The sequence below is a fragment of the Gavialis gangeticus genome, unplaced genomic scaffold (assembly GCF_001723915.1).
Source record: "Gavialis gangeticus isolate Ggan-Ray unplaced genomic scaffold, GavGan_comp1, whole genome shotgun sequence".
NCBI lineage: Eukaryota > Metazoa > Chordata > Crocodylia > Gavialidae > Gavialis > Gavialis gangeticus.
In genome coordinates, this window is record NW_017728998.1 from 36412390 (window position 1) to 36430807 (window position 18418).

General features: G+C 42.5%; 1 protein-coding gene across 5 annotated transcripts in view; it reads left to right on the top strand.

Moving 5' to 3' along the window:
* FTO (FTO, alpha-ketoglutarate dependent dioxygenase) overlaps positions 1–18418 on the top strand; it is a 491290-nt gene that overhangs the window by 8115 nt on the left and 464757 nt on the right. The gene's annotated exons all lie outside the window — the stretch shown is intronic.

Sequence of the window (18418 nt, forward strand, 5' to 3'; positions counted from 1 at the left end):
ACTCTTGGGGTTTCTGGAAAGTTGCTGGTACACCCTTCAGTTTTTGAATGTAAGCATCCCTGATTTACATGCTCATGTAAGAGATGCTGAAGATGTGGGAAACGCATATCTATGGCTGTAGCTCTGCCAAGAATCTTGCACAAAGCCCAATCAAAATATTTCATAATAAACCGAATAGTAGTGTGCTTAACCCGATGTCCTATGGAGAAGATTTTATGACTATTGCTAACCAGAGGGAATTGGTTAGAAGAGAGAACCTGGCTTGGGTCATGCACATGCTAGGTAGTGGCTCCATTCTGGGGAGTGAATGCTAAATGCAGATTTAATTCACTCTTGTTTGCTTTGTAAGTAAAATTCGAACCTATTTGAAGCCTAGTGCTTGACACACTCTTTCTGAATGTGCAGTATATCTCAGACATATCTATGTCCATTCAGAGCTAGACCGTAGTGACACTACTAAGTGGCAGTAGCAGCAAACCTAATGAAATATCAGGATAAATTATTTTACTTAAAAAAAACAAAAACAAATCCACACTCCCAACGCTTGGGTAAATTTCTGGCCTTTGTTGATTTCAATTTTGCCTACATATAATCTAGTGCAATAAAATTTGTGTATGAAGGTGATATTTGAGTGCCTGCATGCTCTTTTAAAAAGGTTTTCAACCTTGCATCCAGTTGTTAGTGAGTGAGGAACTATGCATTTGTTTTTTGTGTGGCCTGTGGAGTATTAACGTGCAACTGAATATTTTCCATAGGGGTTAAGAGAATTAGCACAACTGAATCTAGTTGAACTTTTTATGTTTCAGAAGTGATTTCTAGAGATGCAAAGCGCTGTTGGCTCCAACTGATTTCAGGCCCTTTGCTTGATCTGTGTAGCTCTTCTCCTTTCCTACCCTTACCAAATTACTGTCTTTGTGTGCACTATAATGTTCAACATGAAAACATAGCTATTAGACTAGACATTATTGATTACTGAGTCTAACAAAGACATTTTAATTGAGAGCTCAACTCCTATGAGAGTTTATTTTTTCTTTATAAGGAATTAAAATGGAATTAATCTAATTTGTCTTTGACTTGGGTTCCTTCATTGTGGTGTTGACCAAAGTTTGGGATGCTGAGCAGTAAATGGCCGTTTTTAATGTGACACAAATTTGTGGTTCCTTCCACTCCTCTCCCCCCACACACACATACAGAAACCCTTTTTCAGACTTGACTGCATTACAAAATTTGTTTTCTTTTTCACTTTTTTTAAAGTTCCAAGTGTTTTTGTATTAAAAATAATGTTATTTACTTGCTAAACTGCTCTTGAGAGATGCTGACCCCCTGCTGTTCTAATTGACATGTAGTTGGTGTGACTACTTTCAAGAATAAGAGTTTGCAGGATTAGACAGTAAGTCAGGACTGTTTGAAAAATAATATACTGAACATGTCCAGAGTGTCCTATACCTGAATAGGGTGTAGAATCTCTGGGGATGATCTGGCTGAAACATATTTAGCATAATGCTATACCTCACGTAATCATTTACAGCAGTGTAAACTGGCTGCACAGTTGCTCCCAAAACCAGAACAACTAACAGCGAATATATCCTACTGTCATTAATTTTATTTTGTACATCTCTCAGCATAATTGGGATTCCAACCTAATTGTGGTTATTGGACTACAGTAATAATAAAATACATTAACACAGGGATCAGAGTGTTGACATATTATACCAATGTGAGCATATTTATGATATCTTTGGGTATTTAGGTATCTGATTGTTAGACATATGTGCAAGGTAAAATAGAAAGCATTTAACTTCAGTTTATTATGTAATTATTTTATGGACAAGATAGAATACAATTGATATTTTATACTTTTTTAAGTCAGTAATTTCTAAAAAAATTAGCACTTTATTGGCATAGTTTGTTGTTCATATACTGTAGTCTGTTATTTCCCTGTTTGTATTTTCTCTTTGTAAAATGGTACTTGATGTTAGCATTTCTGATGGATAGAAGAATTTAATAGATGCTACATATGAGCAAATTAACATTAACACTTTATCTCCACTTTAAGCCTGTTGTCATGTTATACTTCTTACTTGGGTTCATAGTGTGCATATTAGCAGAATCAGCAGCTGATATGCCACTAGCAGTTTTTATTTTAGTTTGCATTATTGACCCTTACCACTACTAATGAGACAATAATTAAGAAATAGTGTTGATTGTCACACAAAAATAACCTGTATGTTGGAAACAGCCAGGTAGAGGCCTTGCATATGCAGAATAATCTACAAGAAAAAAATGAGTGGCAAATGTTGTCTGCTTTTAGATTCATCACAACCCTGCTGCTTAAATTGCCCCAGCTGTTAATGCTGGAACCATTACAGTAATGGACTCAGCAAATGAAGGAGAACCAAGACACACACACTTTATTACCAGAGGGGTAATTTTCTCTTCATCTGTAATAGCAGCAGTGCCTAGTATTGATCAGGCCATCAAGATACTAATCCTCTGTAAAATTACTTGTTATAACTGAAAATGTGTTAATCCAAATCAGTCTGTGTCCTGACTTTCTACTTACTATTGAATACAGACTATTAGATGGTTTATTTTTCATGATTTAAAGCCTTTACATTGATGCTAGTTGGAGGTTCCTTTGCAAGAGCGAGTGCTTAATTTTAGCTATAGCCCAGGGTTGTCTTTTTGTTTTAAATAGAACATCACCCACTTAATTAAGGAGTGAGTGTCTGTCTTGCTGGTCTGAATTATGTTGGTACTTTAGGTTCCCCAGATACATTAAACATGCTCTTTTACATTCAACCTCTCATTTTTGTTGTAAATAAGAACAGGCCTATCTTCCCATACTAGAAGTTTGCAGGTACAGGATTGCAAGATGCTTGAATTTTTACTGGAAGCTGTAGCTTAAGCTTTGTCAATGGTGTCTTGTACAGAGGGTGTGTTAGGGAGTAAAAGAATTTATTTTACAATATATTTAATTGAAGCTTTGATTACTTCTTTGCTGTGCTCTGTTCCTTATGTCTTTGGGATGTAATTTTGCAAGGTGCTTAGTAGAGGTGCACTGATGCATCGGTCCATATTGTATTGGCACCAGTAAAAGGAAAATTGACGTTATCGGCAGTTGGCTTTTTTTTTTTTTGGCTGATGTGGCCGGTAACGTTGCTGATAAATGCATGCAGCTTGGAGTGCAGCCCAGCAGCTTGGAGAGCAGCATCTGGCTGGTAAGTCTGTGGAGGGAAGGGCTGGGGTGGGGGCAGATTGAGGCCCCTGTGGTGAGGAAGGGAGTGGGGCAGGGGCAGTTGCTGCCCTGCTGGGGTGGGGCAGGGTGTGGAATAGAGCTGTGGGGGGGAACAAGAAGGGGGAGGGTGATTCCTGCTGCTTTGTGCACCCTGGGGGGAAGGCATGGAGGGTACGTGCCCCCCCCCCCAAATCTGTGCACAGGGCAAGGGCAAGCTGCCTGCTGCATGCTCAGGGCCAAGTCTGCTTCTGCCTCTTTTCCTGGTGGCTGTGCTTGGGATGGGTGGGGCAGGACAAGAGGCTGGAGCAGCCCTGGCTCTGAGCACACAGCAAGCAGTCCATCCTCACTCCGTGCACAGATTCAGGGGGCCAATGCCCCCATGCCTTCCCTGGCGGTATGTGCAGCGGTGGAAGCTGCTCCCCTGTACCTCCCGGATGAGCTGCCAGCTCTATCCCATGCCCCACCCCACCCCAGCTGGGCAGCACACTTCCTCCCTCACTCCAGGGGCCTTGATCTGCCCCCCGCCTCGTGCTCCTTCCCTCCCCAACACCCCTATCCCCCAACAGACTTACTGGCTAGATGTTGCTCTCCATGCTGCTGGGCTGCATATTGGCATTTGGATCGGTATTGGCTGATATGGCTGGTCAGTAATAGCCCATCAGTATTGGCCCAAACTTTTTTCATCAGTTTACCCCTGCTGCTTAGTGATTTCCATTTCCACTGATGCTGGCGACAACCAGTCTGTTCCAGTGGTCTGCAAGTTGGGGGTCCAGATCTGACCTAATCTATTGTGACCGTGTGAAGTTGATTTTATTTTTCTTCCATTTAATTTCCATCCTTTAATTGTTCTGTTGGTTTAAATTATCCAATGGGACAAGGGTTCTTATTGATTGTATATCACGTGGTCCACTGAGATCCTGGACCTTAGGTGTTACTATAGTATTAGTACAAGTGGACATTGTACAGTGGCTCCCAGAATAAGTCCTTTTCAAATGGGGCTATCTGAAGCAGTTTGAATGGCCCTGAACTTGCTTCAGGACTTGTTACCGCCAGGGATCCTGGTTTCCCGTGATAAAAGAATCACAGATTCTCTGATGAAAAATCCGAAAATCTGTAGTTAAAATTAAATGCCCTCCACAAGCCTGTTAGTGTCCCTCACTCTGCTGCCCCCCAGCCCTGGTTGAGATGGCTCCTACCTGCCAGGGCTATGGAGCCAGGGACCCAGATCCACAGCCTCCTGCTCCCAACGGAAGGCAGCAGCTGCTACAACAGGAGCACGAGCTAGTCCCCGCCCCCCCCCCCGCTCATCTACTGCAGGCTTGGTTGGGGCTGGCTTCCAGTGGCATTGTGCACTCCTGGGGGGCAGGGGGACCTGTGCTCCCCAGATACATGCGGGGTGGGGGTAGAGTGTGCACTGCCCTTGTGCACATGGAGGAAGTGTGGCTGGGGCAGCGTGGAGCTTGCAGTGGCAGGCAGCTTTCTTGCTTGGCCCGCTGTGCCCTTCCATGCCAGTCACATGCTGCACTCCAGAGAGCCTGGGGGAGGGGAGCAGGGCAGAGAGTGCAGCATTTGCAACCCAGGGTTTGCAGCTGGCCAGGCACTCTGGCTGGGAGAGGAGGCGGTTTGCAGTCTCCATGGTCTTGGCCTGAGTGCCTGGCTGGCTGTAAACCCCTTGTCCCATCCAGAGAGTGCCCAACCTCCCCACCCCTTCAGCCAGCTTGGGCACGCCCTGGCCAGACACTCCGGCCGGGAGGGGGCTTTTGCAGCTGGCTGGGAGCAGGCAGGCTGGGAGCGGGTAGGCTGTAAACCCTCTCCTGCCCGGAGTACCTGCAGCTGGGAGGTTTGTAGTTGGCCAGGCACTCGGGGGGGGTTTGCTGTCTGCCTGCTTCTGGCCAGAGTGCTTGGCCGGCTTTAAACTCCTGCCACTCCTTGCTAACTACAAACTGGAGTGCCCAAGCTGGCTGGGGGCCGAGGGAGTGGGGGAGGCTGCAACCTCCCCCCCCTCCTCCCAGCTGGAGTGCCCAGCTGGCTGCAAACCTCCCTGCTCCCTCAGCCCCCAGCCAGCTTGGGCAATCCCCAGCTGGGCTCTCTGGCCAGGAGGTGGGGTTTGCAGCTGGCCAAGAGTGCCATGGGTTTGCAGCCGGCTGAGCACTCCAGCTGGGAGCGGCCAGGCTGCAAATCCTCTCCTGGCTGGAGTGCCCAGGTTGGATGGGGGCTGAGGGAGCGGGGAGGTTTGCAGCTGGCTGGGCACTCCAGTTTGCAGCTGGTCTGGAGCAGTAGGGGTTTGCAGTTAGCTGAGCACTCCGGCTGGGAGTGGGGCGGCTGCAAACCCCCTCCCAACTGGAATGCCTGGTTGGCTGCAAACCTGCCAGCTTCCCCCGACCCCTGCCCTGAAACCCCCAAGCCCCGACATACCTGCAGCAAGAAGAGTGAGCCTGAAGAGTAGCCTCTGGTAAGTGCAAGTGTTGGGCCTCACCCTTCTCCTTTCCCCTGCTTTCCCCCTCCCCTTTTGCAAACAGCCCTTGCAGGCTGGAACTCTGCCAACCTGCAGAGCTCTTTGAAAAGCAGGGAAATCCACAGGTTTCTTTGCTAAAAACAGGAAATTTGCGGTTTTCTCTGTTTTTACCACAGACCCATATTCCATTTAGAATAGTAATTAAGCCAGTGGGATGATCCACAGGCATATGAATCCATAGTGAGGGGTCTTGTTGCAGGATCAGGCATTAGAAATGGAGTATGGATGAAAAGTGTCTGGAAGTGCTGAACATAGATATTTTTCCTTCATTTGGAATGGAAAATAAATAAATAGAGGGTGTAAAATAAATTCTCAAATCAGATTTTCATATTTGTTTGAAGCATCAATTTGACCTTCATTTTTACAATGTCTCCCTTCTTTCTATTTTTGTCTTGACATAATTGGTTCAACATAAATTCATTTTTTAAAGAAACAGTCTTTCTAAGAGTACATTCCTTTTACCTTCCTGCGGATTTTAGACCATAAGCCTGCAATGGGACACAGACTCAAGTCAGTTCGTTTGGTCTCAGAGGGCACTTGTACACATGATGAAATTGGCCTTGAAAGTGGCTAAATTGCCCTTTTCCACCACTTTAATGGTGCCACTGTTTACATCTGTGGCAGCATATTTTGTTTTAATTTCTTTATGCTGTACACATGCGGCAGCATATTTAGCTTTAAATAACTGTGTTACCTAGGAAAGTAAAACACATCCAATGTATTTTACTTTCCTATGTAACAAATTGCAACAGTGCATAGGGCGTTAGAAGCCCGGGTGTGCTCGGGAAAGCTCAGGCTTTATGGGCTTCCAGGGTTCCTGGGCAGTCCCAGACAGTGGGAAGGCAGCAGGCACAGTGCATGGGGTGCTGAAAGTCCACCAAGCCTGAGCTTTCCTGAGCATGCCTGGGCGTGCAGTGTTGGATCAGGCTGGATGCTGCCTGGCACCTGGGGCGGCACCCAGCTGCAAGCACCTTGCCTGGGCAGCCCAGGGGGGCGCTGGCACCACAGAGGGAAGCCCCCTGCAGCTTGGGGGCCACTTGGCCCATCAGCAGCTTGCCCTTAGCTGTGGGAGGAAAATAAAAAGGATCAGGCCTCTTGCTGCTGCTTTTTTCTTTTTCTCAGCGGAGCCTGCTTTCACAAGCTGTCTCTGGGTTGCATAGCCCCTGAGCTGCGGGGGCTCCTGGTCCTTCTCTTTGTGGTGGCAGTACACCCAGGGACCGCCTGACCAGGCTGCTAGCAGGCGGGTGCTGCCTAGCAGGCTCTGCCACCATGAAGGGAAGGATTGGACCTCCCTACAGCTGAGAGCCCACTGGCGGCTTGCTCCCCAGCCATGGGAGAGACAGGCTCTGGAGAAAGAAAAAAGGATCAGGCCCTTCACCATTTTTTGTTTGTTTTTTTTCCCCCTGGTGGAGCCTGCCCACGGAAGTGGGGTGGGGGTAGAGGGGTGGTGAGCTGGTGGGGGTCCTCACTGTTCTGTCACAGTGACAGAAGTCCTGAAATTGAAATGGTGGGTTTTAAATGACACAGTTAAAAAACCACCAATTCAAAACCCACCATTTCAATTTAGGGAGAACTAAATCCTTGTCGTGTGTACCAGCAGCCAGAGATACCACTTGCAAATATAAACTTGCAAGATAGAACCTTAATACACACTAAAATCTCCACTTGTAGAATGAATTTTGTATTGCATAACTAGAGAAGATGTATTTAATAGATTACATGTGTTCAAAACATTAAATATGCTTTTTTGGAGACTCATAAGAACAAAACTTAGACTTTAATGCAATGTTGTGTATCAAAACATGGAAGTAATTGTCTGCAATCAGGTAAGTACATACACAATTAGTTGCACAAGTAGTGCTGCTAATGGAAAACTAGTGAAATGCCTGAGATCAATAAAGATTTTTGTATTTTAAAAAAAAGAGAAAAATGCATTTTTTTGGTAGAAAGCAGAACTTTCTGTAGGCCTATTTTCTTTCTCTTGAGCAGGGATCATGAAGACTTTGGTTTTGTTTCGATGAAAATTAATTTGGGCAACACAATGGTGACTTATCTGAAATTGAATTATGGCTATGTAGTACCTGAAGTGGCCGATAAGCCCTTTGTATTGTCTTCAAATCTTGAGTGTGATGTCATTGGTTAATACCTTAGTGGCTCGAGTAATGAACCTGCCATCTTTAAATGAAGCCATGATGGAACAGCACGGCTGGAGAGGCTTTCAGGAGAGCACTATCCATTTTCCTCACAGATCTGGAATTTTTAAAATAAATGATAATAATACTTTGCGCTTATCCAACTTGACTTACCTGTCAGGCTTAAAAAACAGGGTGGGGGTGGTGAGGGAAGAGTACAGATGGTGAATGCTAAAATCCCACTTCAGCTTCTAACGGAGTCAGTGATAAAACTTCCATTGACTTTAGTGGGAGGAGGATTGGAATCTTGTGCTCTCAATTATTAATCCATACCCTCAGTTATTTGGTTAACTTTTAATAGGCTGGGGTTTAGGTTTTGGCACATCCAAAATATCAAATAATTTTTTTTCATGTTTTAGGCAGTATGGTATAATATTGCCTTCTGTTAAACTTGTCACAAGAGTCCAGAGTTCCCTGCCATAGTAAGGATATCATATTTTAAAACAAAGGACTTCAAAACTACTGTGATATCATTTACTATATAGAAGGTTTCAAGGATCTGTCAAATAGTCTATTTTGTACCAGTGTTTTAAATGGCAGTTTACTATGGCAGGGAGCTCTGGACTTTTGTGTTTTTTGGTTAACTAGTCTTTCTTTCTTCCTGCTGCAGATGATGCACCACTTCCTAAAAGAATTACATCCGTCTCCCAGAATTAGTTCAGTTTCATTTTGCCCTTTTATCTGCTGTTCATCCCACCACTTTTATTTAAGAGTATAAAGTTATTTTAGTGTAACTGCTATTGTCACCTTTGCCCTCAGCTAATCAAATAGTTTACCTTGAGGGAAGCATTTATCTCCCACTTCCATTATTATTATTTTCGTAGCTGTAAAGATATATATTTTATGTCTGCAGAAGGCTGTAACAGTGAAACGAGGTATTGATCTGCTGTATTTGGCAATTTCTTTCCACCCTGCCATCGATATCATGTCAGCCTCTGTCTGTACTGTGGTTGACCTCACAAATAGCTCTTTATGTTCCCATTGGATTCAAATGATATACTATGCTGAAAACTAAATCAATGAATGATTATAAAGTTTTTAGTATTATTTCATGACCCCCAGGCAACTGGTGCTTCATGAATTGAATACTTGAAAGGATACCTAATATGGTAAAATAGACGTTGCTATTTTTGTTCTTATAGTGATAGAAACAACATGGCTTAGGTCTTATTTTATTTGTTGGACAAATATGTGTTTTTTGGCTTAAATTTATTAAGTTCCTGATTTGGGATTCCTTTTGACAGGCACCTGACATTACTAGAAGTTTTATTTGTGTAAGCAATTATTGATTGGGCATCCAGTGAATCTTTTGGTTACAATGGCAATAAATGAAATTACCTAAGAGTAGAAATTTTCAATCCAGGCTGAATATTATATTCGGTCCAGGCGGGGCACAATGGGCATAAACCCATGAACTGGGGCGCAGGCTTGAGGGATGTGCAATACGCTCGCGGAAGGTAAGGTTCTGAATGACAGCCAGCATAGCTTTGTTGCAGGTAGGTCTTGTTTTATCAATCTCATCTCCTTCTATGACTAGGTCTCTTGCCATCTGGACATGGGAGACGAGGTAGATATTATATAACTAGACTTCCAAAAGGCTTTTGACCTAGTATCCCATGATATCCGTGTGGGAAAACTAGAAGATTGTAGGCTTAGCTGCTCGATGGTTCAGTGGGTGGGAAACTGGCTACAGGGTAGGATTTCTCATGAACAGATCTGTGTCTTCCTGGTGCAAAATGGCCAGTGGTGTCCCTCAAGGGTCCATGCTTGGGACTGGTGCTTTTCAACATCAATGATTTGGATGGGGGAGTGAAAAGCTCTGCAGATACAGACAGACCTAGACCAGCTCGAGAGTTGGGCAGATGAAGTTTAACACTTCCAAGTGTAAGGTGCTCCATCTGGGGGCAAACAGCTTTCAACATACATACGGTCTTGGTGACAGTTTGACTTGCACCATGGCCGAAAGAGACCTAGGGGTAATGATTGACTATCACATAAATATGAGCTGTCAGTGCGAGGCGGTGGTCAGCAGGGCAAATAACACGCTGGCATGCATCAATTGATGCATCTTGTGTAAAACTAAGAAAGTGATACTCCTGCTATACTCAGCACTGGTGAGACTGCAGTTGGAGTACTGCGTCCAGTTCTGGGCGCCGCACTTCAATAAGGACATGGAAAAACTTGAGAGGGTTCAGAAACGAGCCACCTGTATGGTCAGGGACTTGCAAGGCAAGCCATATGAGGAAAGGCTGAGGGACTTGGGCCTCTTTAGCCTAAAGAAGAGAAGGTTGAGGGGGGACTTGATAGTGGCTTACCGCTATATCAGAGGAGTGCATTAGGAGTTCGGTGAACAGTGTTCACTAGGGCAACCCTGGGGAAGATACAAACTCCTGGAAGGCTGCTTCAGGCTTAATACCAGGAAAAACTCCTTCACAGTCAGGGTGTTCAGACTGTGGAATAAACTCCCTCTGGAGGTGGTGCAGTCACCTACCCTGGAGCTTTTCAAGAGGAGCCTGGACAGTCACCTCTCTGGGGTCACCTAACCCCAGTTGCCTTCCTGTCTAGAGTGGGGGGGCTGGACCAAATGATCTGCAAGTTCCCTTCCAGCCCCTAACAATCTATGAATTCTGAACTGAAAAAGGCAAGTTCTCTGGTCATGTACAAATGATCATGTATGGAACAGGAGCGCTTCATGCGGAAGCAGCTGAAGTGCAGATAAGAGAGAGTAATTCATTCTATAAGAGTAAGTTTGAAAAAATTGGGTGTTTAAAAGTGTTTCCTACATTCAAGAAGTATTTTATCATTCAGGTCAGTTGAATGTTATCTTGGAAGTTCTCCATCCAGGAAAAGTGTTACATTGTTTATAAACCCCAAAACAAAACTCTAAAATGTGATGAAGGAGACTTATTTCATTCCATGTTAACTCTAATAAATAGGTATTTGTACAAATGGATGGGATTTTCAAAATCCCTTTAACAAGTAGCCAAAACGGTATTGATTTTCGTTTTGGGACTGTAAGGTAACATAGGCCAGGAGTTGGCAATGTTTTTGGCCAGCTTGCCAAAAACATCGCAACACTGGCACACCCTTTGACTTGTCGTGTTGGGGCAAACCATGGGGGAATCCTTGTTGCTGGTCGTGGCTGCACATGCACCTCTGGGTGCCTTGGCCCCTTCTGTGCCCTGTGCTTTAAGGTGCACGTGCTGTTGCTGGTGGCACAAAGCCACTGCTGGGGCTCCAGAACCTGGTGCAGCTGTTTGCAGCCTGCCTGCTGCAGTTGCCCAGAGTCTAGTCTGGCTGTGGCAGGCAGCCAGGATGCTGCAAACAGCTACACAGGGGACCGGAGACCCGGCCAGGCCCTGTGGTGGCGGTGGGTGCACATGTGACTCCAGGCAGATGGAGGGGTGGGGTCCTGGGGCAACACAACTTTGGCCCTTCCTCCGCTGTCTGCCCAGAGGCATGTGGGCAGCTGCACCACCACCAAACTTGGCCAAAGCCTGATGCAGCTGTTTGCAGCCTCCCAGCTGCCTGCCGCAGCCAGCTCAGGCTCTGGGCAGTTGTAGCAGGCAGCCAGCAGGCCGTAAACAGCTGCAGTGGGCTTTGGAGCCCCGGCGAAGGCTCCATGGTGGTGGCGGCTACATGTGTGTCTCTGGGCAGATGGCGCAGAAGGTGTCAGGGTTGTGATGCCTCAGGTGCCTCCCCTGCCATCCACCTGGAGGTATGTGTGCAGCCTCTGCTGCTGTGGAACTCTGTGCAGCTGTTTGCAGGTTCCCAGCTGCAGCCAGCATGGGCTCTGGGCAGCTGCTGCCAGCCATGGAGCTCAGGCTGCTTGCAGCAGGGCTTGCAACCTTGGTCACCAGCTGCAGACAGCCTGGGCTCTGTGGCTGGCATCAGCTGCCTAGAACATGGGCTGACTATGGTGTGCTGAGCAAAATGGCCTTTCAGGCCATGCTCTGGCATGCATACTGGGGGTTGCAGACCCCTGACTTAGGCATTTTTACACATTTTCACCTTTTCAAAGTGCATGGACACGTATTTTTACCCTATAAAAAGACTTTCTTAAAGCACAGATAGAGGATTGTTGATGATGCATATGTGTATGTAAACTTATTAAAGGACAGTGCTGTTTTGAGTTGTGGAAACCTTAGACTATGTATTATTACTTGGGAGATTCTCCAAAAACAATTACAATAACATCGGTACAGGCATTAATCAAAAGCGGTGGTGGGCAGAATGCTCTGATTGGGAATGTGGGAGTGGGAATCAGTTTGGTTCCTTACTCATACAACAGTGAAATAAACAAATAATATGGGGCCCTGGACACCATCACCAATATCACTTTAGAAAACAAAAAAGCTGATTCGAGCTAAAGTTAATTTTGAAAGAAAATTGGGGGGGCAAGTATTTTCAGTTATGTTTTTGAACAGTAGCATTTCAATTTTCAGTCTTTAAACATTTTGTTTAGACTTTTCAACTTTTTATTTCATAAGAATGAAAAATTTCAACTGAGAATGAACTGCTTTTATCAAAATGAATCCCCCCTTTAAATTTCATAATTTTTTCTTGATAATTTTGAGAGAAATTTCAATTTTGTCGTATTTTAGAAAAGAAAGAATACAGTATAATGCATGGCTGTCCAACTTTGGTACAGCTAGGTGATGCACTCCATGGGGGTGGCACACAGGAAGGTGGACCTGCCCTGTCTGCTGCTCAGATTGTGGGCAGTGGCTGCCAAGAACTGTGGGCTGCATTTTAGCTGCTCACAGGCTGCAGACTTCCAGTTAAATAGCCCCAGTATGAGGGAATTGATTTCTATGCCGAATCCAATAGCCAAAGAAAGGACCCACAGGGACCACTAAAAAGCCTTAAAAAGAAAACCTGCACTGAAAAAATTCTGATTTTTGTCTCTATTGTATACACAAAAATACTGCAAGGACAAAAGTCAGGATTGTTGGGGGTCACTTAAGTCGAGTGTATTTTAATGGTTCTTTTGGAGGAGAAGTGGACATCCTTATAATTAGAAGAATATGATGGCTTTATAAGTATTATGCCTGATTATGAGTGCTTACATGATTGAGACTAAAATATAGAGAAAAGCATGACTTGCACCAGTGGGCACTACAACAAGCTTTTCTGCCTAAACAGTATGATACCTAGTATGTCTACTGCTGTAAAAAGTTTTTAATGAGTAACAAATAACAAAATTAGGGGCCAGCATTCCTGGGTTCCCATTTCAACCAGTCTTGGTTGTTGATGTTTGTTGTTCTTTACAGTTGTAAGGAAAAAGAAGCAGGGCCGCTCTCCAATCTCACTACAGCTTGAATGATCCAGGATCCTAGTTTTTTTCGGGTTAAAAATTGCAAATTCTCTCAAAAAATTTACAAATTCTTTGATTGAAGAACTCAAACTCTGCATTTTTCCGTGATTTAAAATGAAACACCACTATATGTATATGTATCAGTTAATATTTTATTGACATATTTACAATTTTAAAGCAATTTAGAAGCCTACCATAGCCTCAATCATTATAATAAATTCTAAATATCTATACATTTTGGTGTTTGATTTTTGGGCTTTTTATCATGGAAAATTAGAGCTTCCACTGCCCCCATTTCTCACCAGGACCTCTCTCTTCCTGAACTGCAGGGGGAAAGCACTCAAGGTGGGTAGGGAAATGTTGTGTCTGTCCAGAGTCCCAAGAAATGCAGATTGGATTAGGCTTTTTTGACAAAAATCTTTGTTTCTCATAATTTATATGTTAGGCACTGACAGTGTGACTGGTGCAATAAAAGACATGCAGATGGAACCTCTGCCCTGGTGTGTTATGTATATAATGCATGTGAGAGACAGAGAGACAGGAACGTGGCTTTATGCTGTATGAACCAAACATATGCCTCATAAATAACGACGATTCACTCTCCTCTTAGTCTGCAAAGCACACATTTTGTGAATAGGGCCTTTAAAGTGTCGCTGGCTTGACAAATTGGTACAGAGCAATGTCCAGTGTCACCAATGGGATGTTACCAGTGACCCAGCAAAGAGAACAGGCACGTTGTGTGTTGATCTGTTTTGTTAAGGGGTGGTGTTTGGCCCCATCAATGCAGGAAAGAGTATCTGTTCATGAAAAGGGCATAAAAGTCTTAAACAATGTGATTGTTTTTTAGCCTAATTACATTTAATGCCAGGCATTTGGTTTAAATGAAAAATGACAGGCATCACTATATCTCAAAAAAGAGAAAAAAAGTGTGTGGTGGAGGGGGATATTTCTTTTTTCTTCAAGTATTTTATATGTTAATGTAGGCAAACCTGAATGTGATCACATAATTTAAACATGCAAGTAAAAATATTAGATCGTTGTTGGCAATGGGTTAAAAATAAGTATGTGTGTGTATATATTATGCAAAATAGTGCAGTATGATTGGTGATCATACTGTGCAACAATAACTCTTCACAAACAGTGCTTTTAAGCAAAGAGCAAAATATTGTTATGGAACAATATATAATGGAAATTATTAGTATCTTTATAGAACAATGCAAAATATTTATTTGCAATTCTATTATATATATGGTTCTATTGCATATTAACACATGCATACAAAATCATAATTCCAGGTGTTTTTATTAGCTCTTATTACAAGATGTCATGCACTAGTTTTGTTTTATGGTAAAGAAAATTTAGTATATAATTTAGAAATAAGTATAAGCTTCAGAGAGAGAACCTAATAATGCTTATAGATTGTTTGAACTTTTCTGTTTTAACATTTAAAAAAAAGTTTCAGTTCCTTTTTTAAAGTCTAGCTTGCTTAAAACAACTGCTGAAGAGCTCTGTTTAACCTTATACTTTGCATGCATTTGTGATTTGAAATAGAAAAAAGTCAAATTTGAGACAGACAGCTTGAATGGCATGCTGTCAGTTTGACTCTTCATGAATTGGCAATGGTCTCATTTAGGACCTTCAGATATATGTCTGCCTGGACAGAATGAGAACATTTTGCATGTTCTTCAGAAGACAACCACTCCTTGCTGCCTCACAATATGCAGTGGTGCATGACAGTTGCCCTTCATTGCTGTCTTCTTAGAGCTTAACCTTTGACCCTCCACTTAGTCGCTGCGCAACGGTTGGAGCAGGCCGAGATGTTCATGAATGACGGGCATCAGCCTGCAACGTGCTTGTCATTATTTGACTGTCAAAAGTAGCCTGCCATTGGGCTCCATCAAGGTTTGAAACCTATGTGCAGTAGTCCATATTACTTAACTTCCAGGGCTGTCAACAGGATGATCAAATGTGCATAAAAAATAAGTCTGTTGAATACATCTTCAATCATAATATAGGAAGATATTTTGTATGTGTGTGCTAAATGTATTCATATGACTTTTACGGGGCCAAGAGGTTGAATCTGTTGCCAGAGTAAAAAGTGAACTGTTGTCTCCTGTGGTCTAAGTTTCAAATAGCACAATTTAGATTTGAGCAGCTCTGCCAGTTAAACTCTCAGCTTGTCTTGCGTATCCTATCAGCTTTTCAGCCAGCAGTATAAGCAACCAGATACTAGACCGGTGGTGCCTGAGGTTAGCTGTCAAACTGGACTGTTCATTTTGGATCTCACTATTTTATTATAAAAAGGGGTCACTGTGCGATTTGTGAAGCAGTTGTGAGCACTTAAAATGCCTGAAGTGTTTATTTCAGGTACAGAATATAGGTATTAGGAATCCAATGTAGAAAGTTTAGCTTGGGTATGGTAAAGTAAGGTTAGTTACTTTTCTGTCCAAATTCAGAAAACTATGCATGTAAATACACAGTATTTTAAAATAGCAGAGCGCTGAGGTAGAAGATCACTGAGTAATAAATGCCGCATGATAATGGCCCAGCAAGAAAAATTCTTAATGGATGACAGCTTTGTACCTACTAATGTGCAGTGCCTACTTTCACATTAAGGGCTGAAGCTTATTCCTAATAAAAATGAATGTGGAGCCTTCTTTTAACTTAAATAAGACCATAAACTTGGTGTATAAGTAAATTATTTTGGGAAAAAAAATTATATATGAATCAGCATGTAGAAACTATTCATATTTACGAGAGTTGTTGTTCTGATTTTAGCATAGAATTTATTCTTTACTCCAAGAGCTTTCCAACTCAATTTTATATAAGGTTTAAAAGATGCCCATTTTTTTCCTTTTCTTGTTGGCCAATTTCAAATGGAACATATGAAATAGATATTTTTAAATAGATATTTTAAAAGGAAAATATCAGATTTTGCAAATGCTTAGGTTTGGTATAGGTTCCTTTGTAATGTAAGACTTTATCCAAAGCATAAATCTATCATTATTTTGCTAATTGCTTAATTATTTGTGCATAATTTGAGAGTAATTTTTGTACTCTTCAGAAAAGAAAACAACCTGCCATATATTTCTTAGGAAAAATAAAAGCGCATAAAATAAACTCGTGTGACTGACTACAAATAGCAGCCCCCATTTGTTCACTTCATATTTTTGGTGCCCTTGATATATTTTCAGAGGCAGCTTTCATTCTCCCTTGCTGATAGACTGGGTCACTTTCAAGAGACCTCTGTCCAAAAACACTGGTCTCAAAAATTAGTCTATGGCATAGAGGTCTTTATGAAATCCTCACCCTCCTCCTTCCTATTAATCTCAAAGGCTGATACTGTCTGATATCATGGAATCAAACGGTTTGACATCAGTCTTTGCTATTGTATTTGCATTATAGGCTTTGTCTTAAATTAATTATAATATTTGTGCATGTATACTACATCCTTACAGTATTATTTTAGCAGTATGCAGGAGGTTACTAACTGCTATTGTTAAACGCCCATTTCTTGAACAGTGCATAGCTGCACTGAATTTATGCATGCAAAAATGTGCATATAATTGAGTTTTCATATTATGCAGCGTTTGGGTTTGCTGCTCAGGTATCTGAACATGAAAAGAATCAATTTTGTTCTACATCATTTTAAATATTATGCTACAGTAAGGTATCAAAATCAACTGGACTCTTTCCAAACAAATGGAATATCAATTCCACTCTTGTAGGAACCTGATACTACTTCCATTGTAGTCGACTGATTTCAGTGGAAACAAAATCAGCCTTTAATTCCTTATAGGGATGGAGAGTCTTGTGGAGGCCAGATGCTAAGTTCCAGAAAGAAGAAAAGCTTGGAGTCTGTCAACACCAGCCTTTCTTGCTAACCAGAAGGGAAAGTTTTATATGTTCAGTGTCAAATACCTGGTCTCACTGGAACCACAGGTTTGTCTTGTGCCAAGTCAGATCCTTGTATTTTGGAGGGGGAGATGTCAAGTGTCATCATGCCATTTAGCGTGTGGTTGGATGGATGTACATGAATGTGTATGCACAAGAATATCTATCAAATGGAAAAAATTCTTTGTGAATACTGAAGATGCCCCTCAGCTATGAAAATTGTGGGCTTACTTCAGTGTTGTGGTCAAAATTTCTCTGCCTGGTGTTGCCTCCTTGGTGCCTTCTACAGCAGAACTATTGCAAAAGGATTTAAAGATTCCATTGCATCTGTCTCAAAAAAATAGTTACATGGTTTACTTGTACAATGTCAAATAATAGTAGGTGGTACATTTCTTATCCCAGCGTCGTCATACACAATATAAGGAATGGTGCCATAAAACTCTTATCCAACTGAACAGATCCTAATAAAAAATAAAAAGCTCATGTAACAATGACTGGAGCTTAAACACTGGAAGAATTACTACAAACAAGGGCTACTTTGGATAATTGCCGTCTTAACATGGAGTTCTGGCTTGTGTTTATCATCAGATCCACACTAAATGTTTTGTTTTGACTCTTTTTGAGGAAAGAAACTTTTGAAGTTGCTTACAGGTTACAACAAGTATAACAAGGCAGCCAGACAGCAGGATGCATGTAACTTCTGGAGGCTGCTCTGCTGCTGTTGTGATTGTGCAGCTGCAGTTTTTCTGCCCCGGCCTAAATCAGCTCTCAGAGCTGCTGCCCTGCTCTTGTTACACTACTGGTGTTTCCAGTTCCTTCTTTCAACTTTGGGAAGTATTGACAAATGGTATGCACCTATTTGAGAGGTTAAAGATCCATGCACCTTTGTTATTGCTTTAAGAGAATTATAAATCCTATTACCGAAAATATATACATATAGAGAGAGAGAGAGAGAGAGAGAGAGAAATACCTTAAGGGAAGTACTTTGTTGTCACCTACACTCTCTGCAGTACAAATATCAGCTTGTCACAAAGGTTGAGACCTTTGTAGTGCGTTCTTTGAGGGTACAAATCTGTCTCTCTTCTGACTTTAATGCAGTAGCTGTGAAATATCTGTATTAGGTAAAATAGAGGTTAAGGCACCTTAAGGGCACTGAATTCTTATCTCTTTTTACTAGCAGTGGTGTCAACATGTGCTAAAATGTGATGACCTACTCTCTTCTTTGATAAAAGGAAAATGACCTGTCTACTGTGGATGGTGAT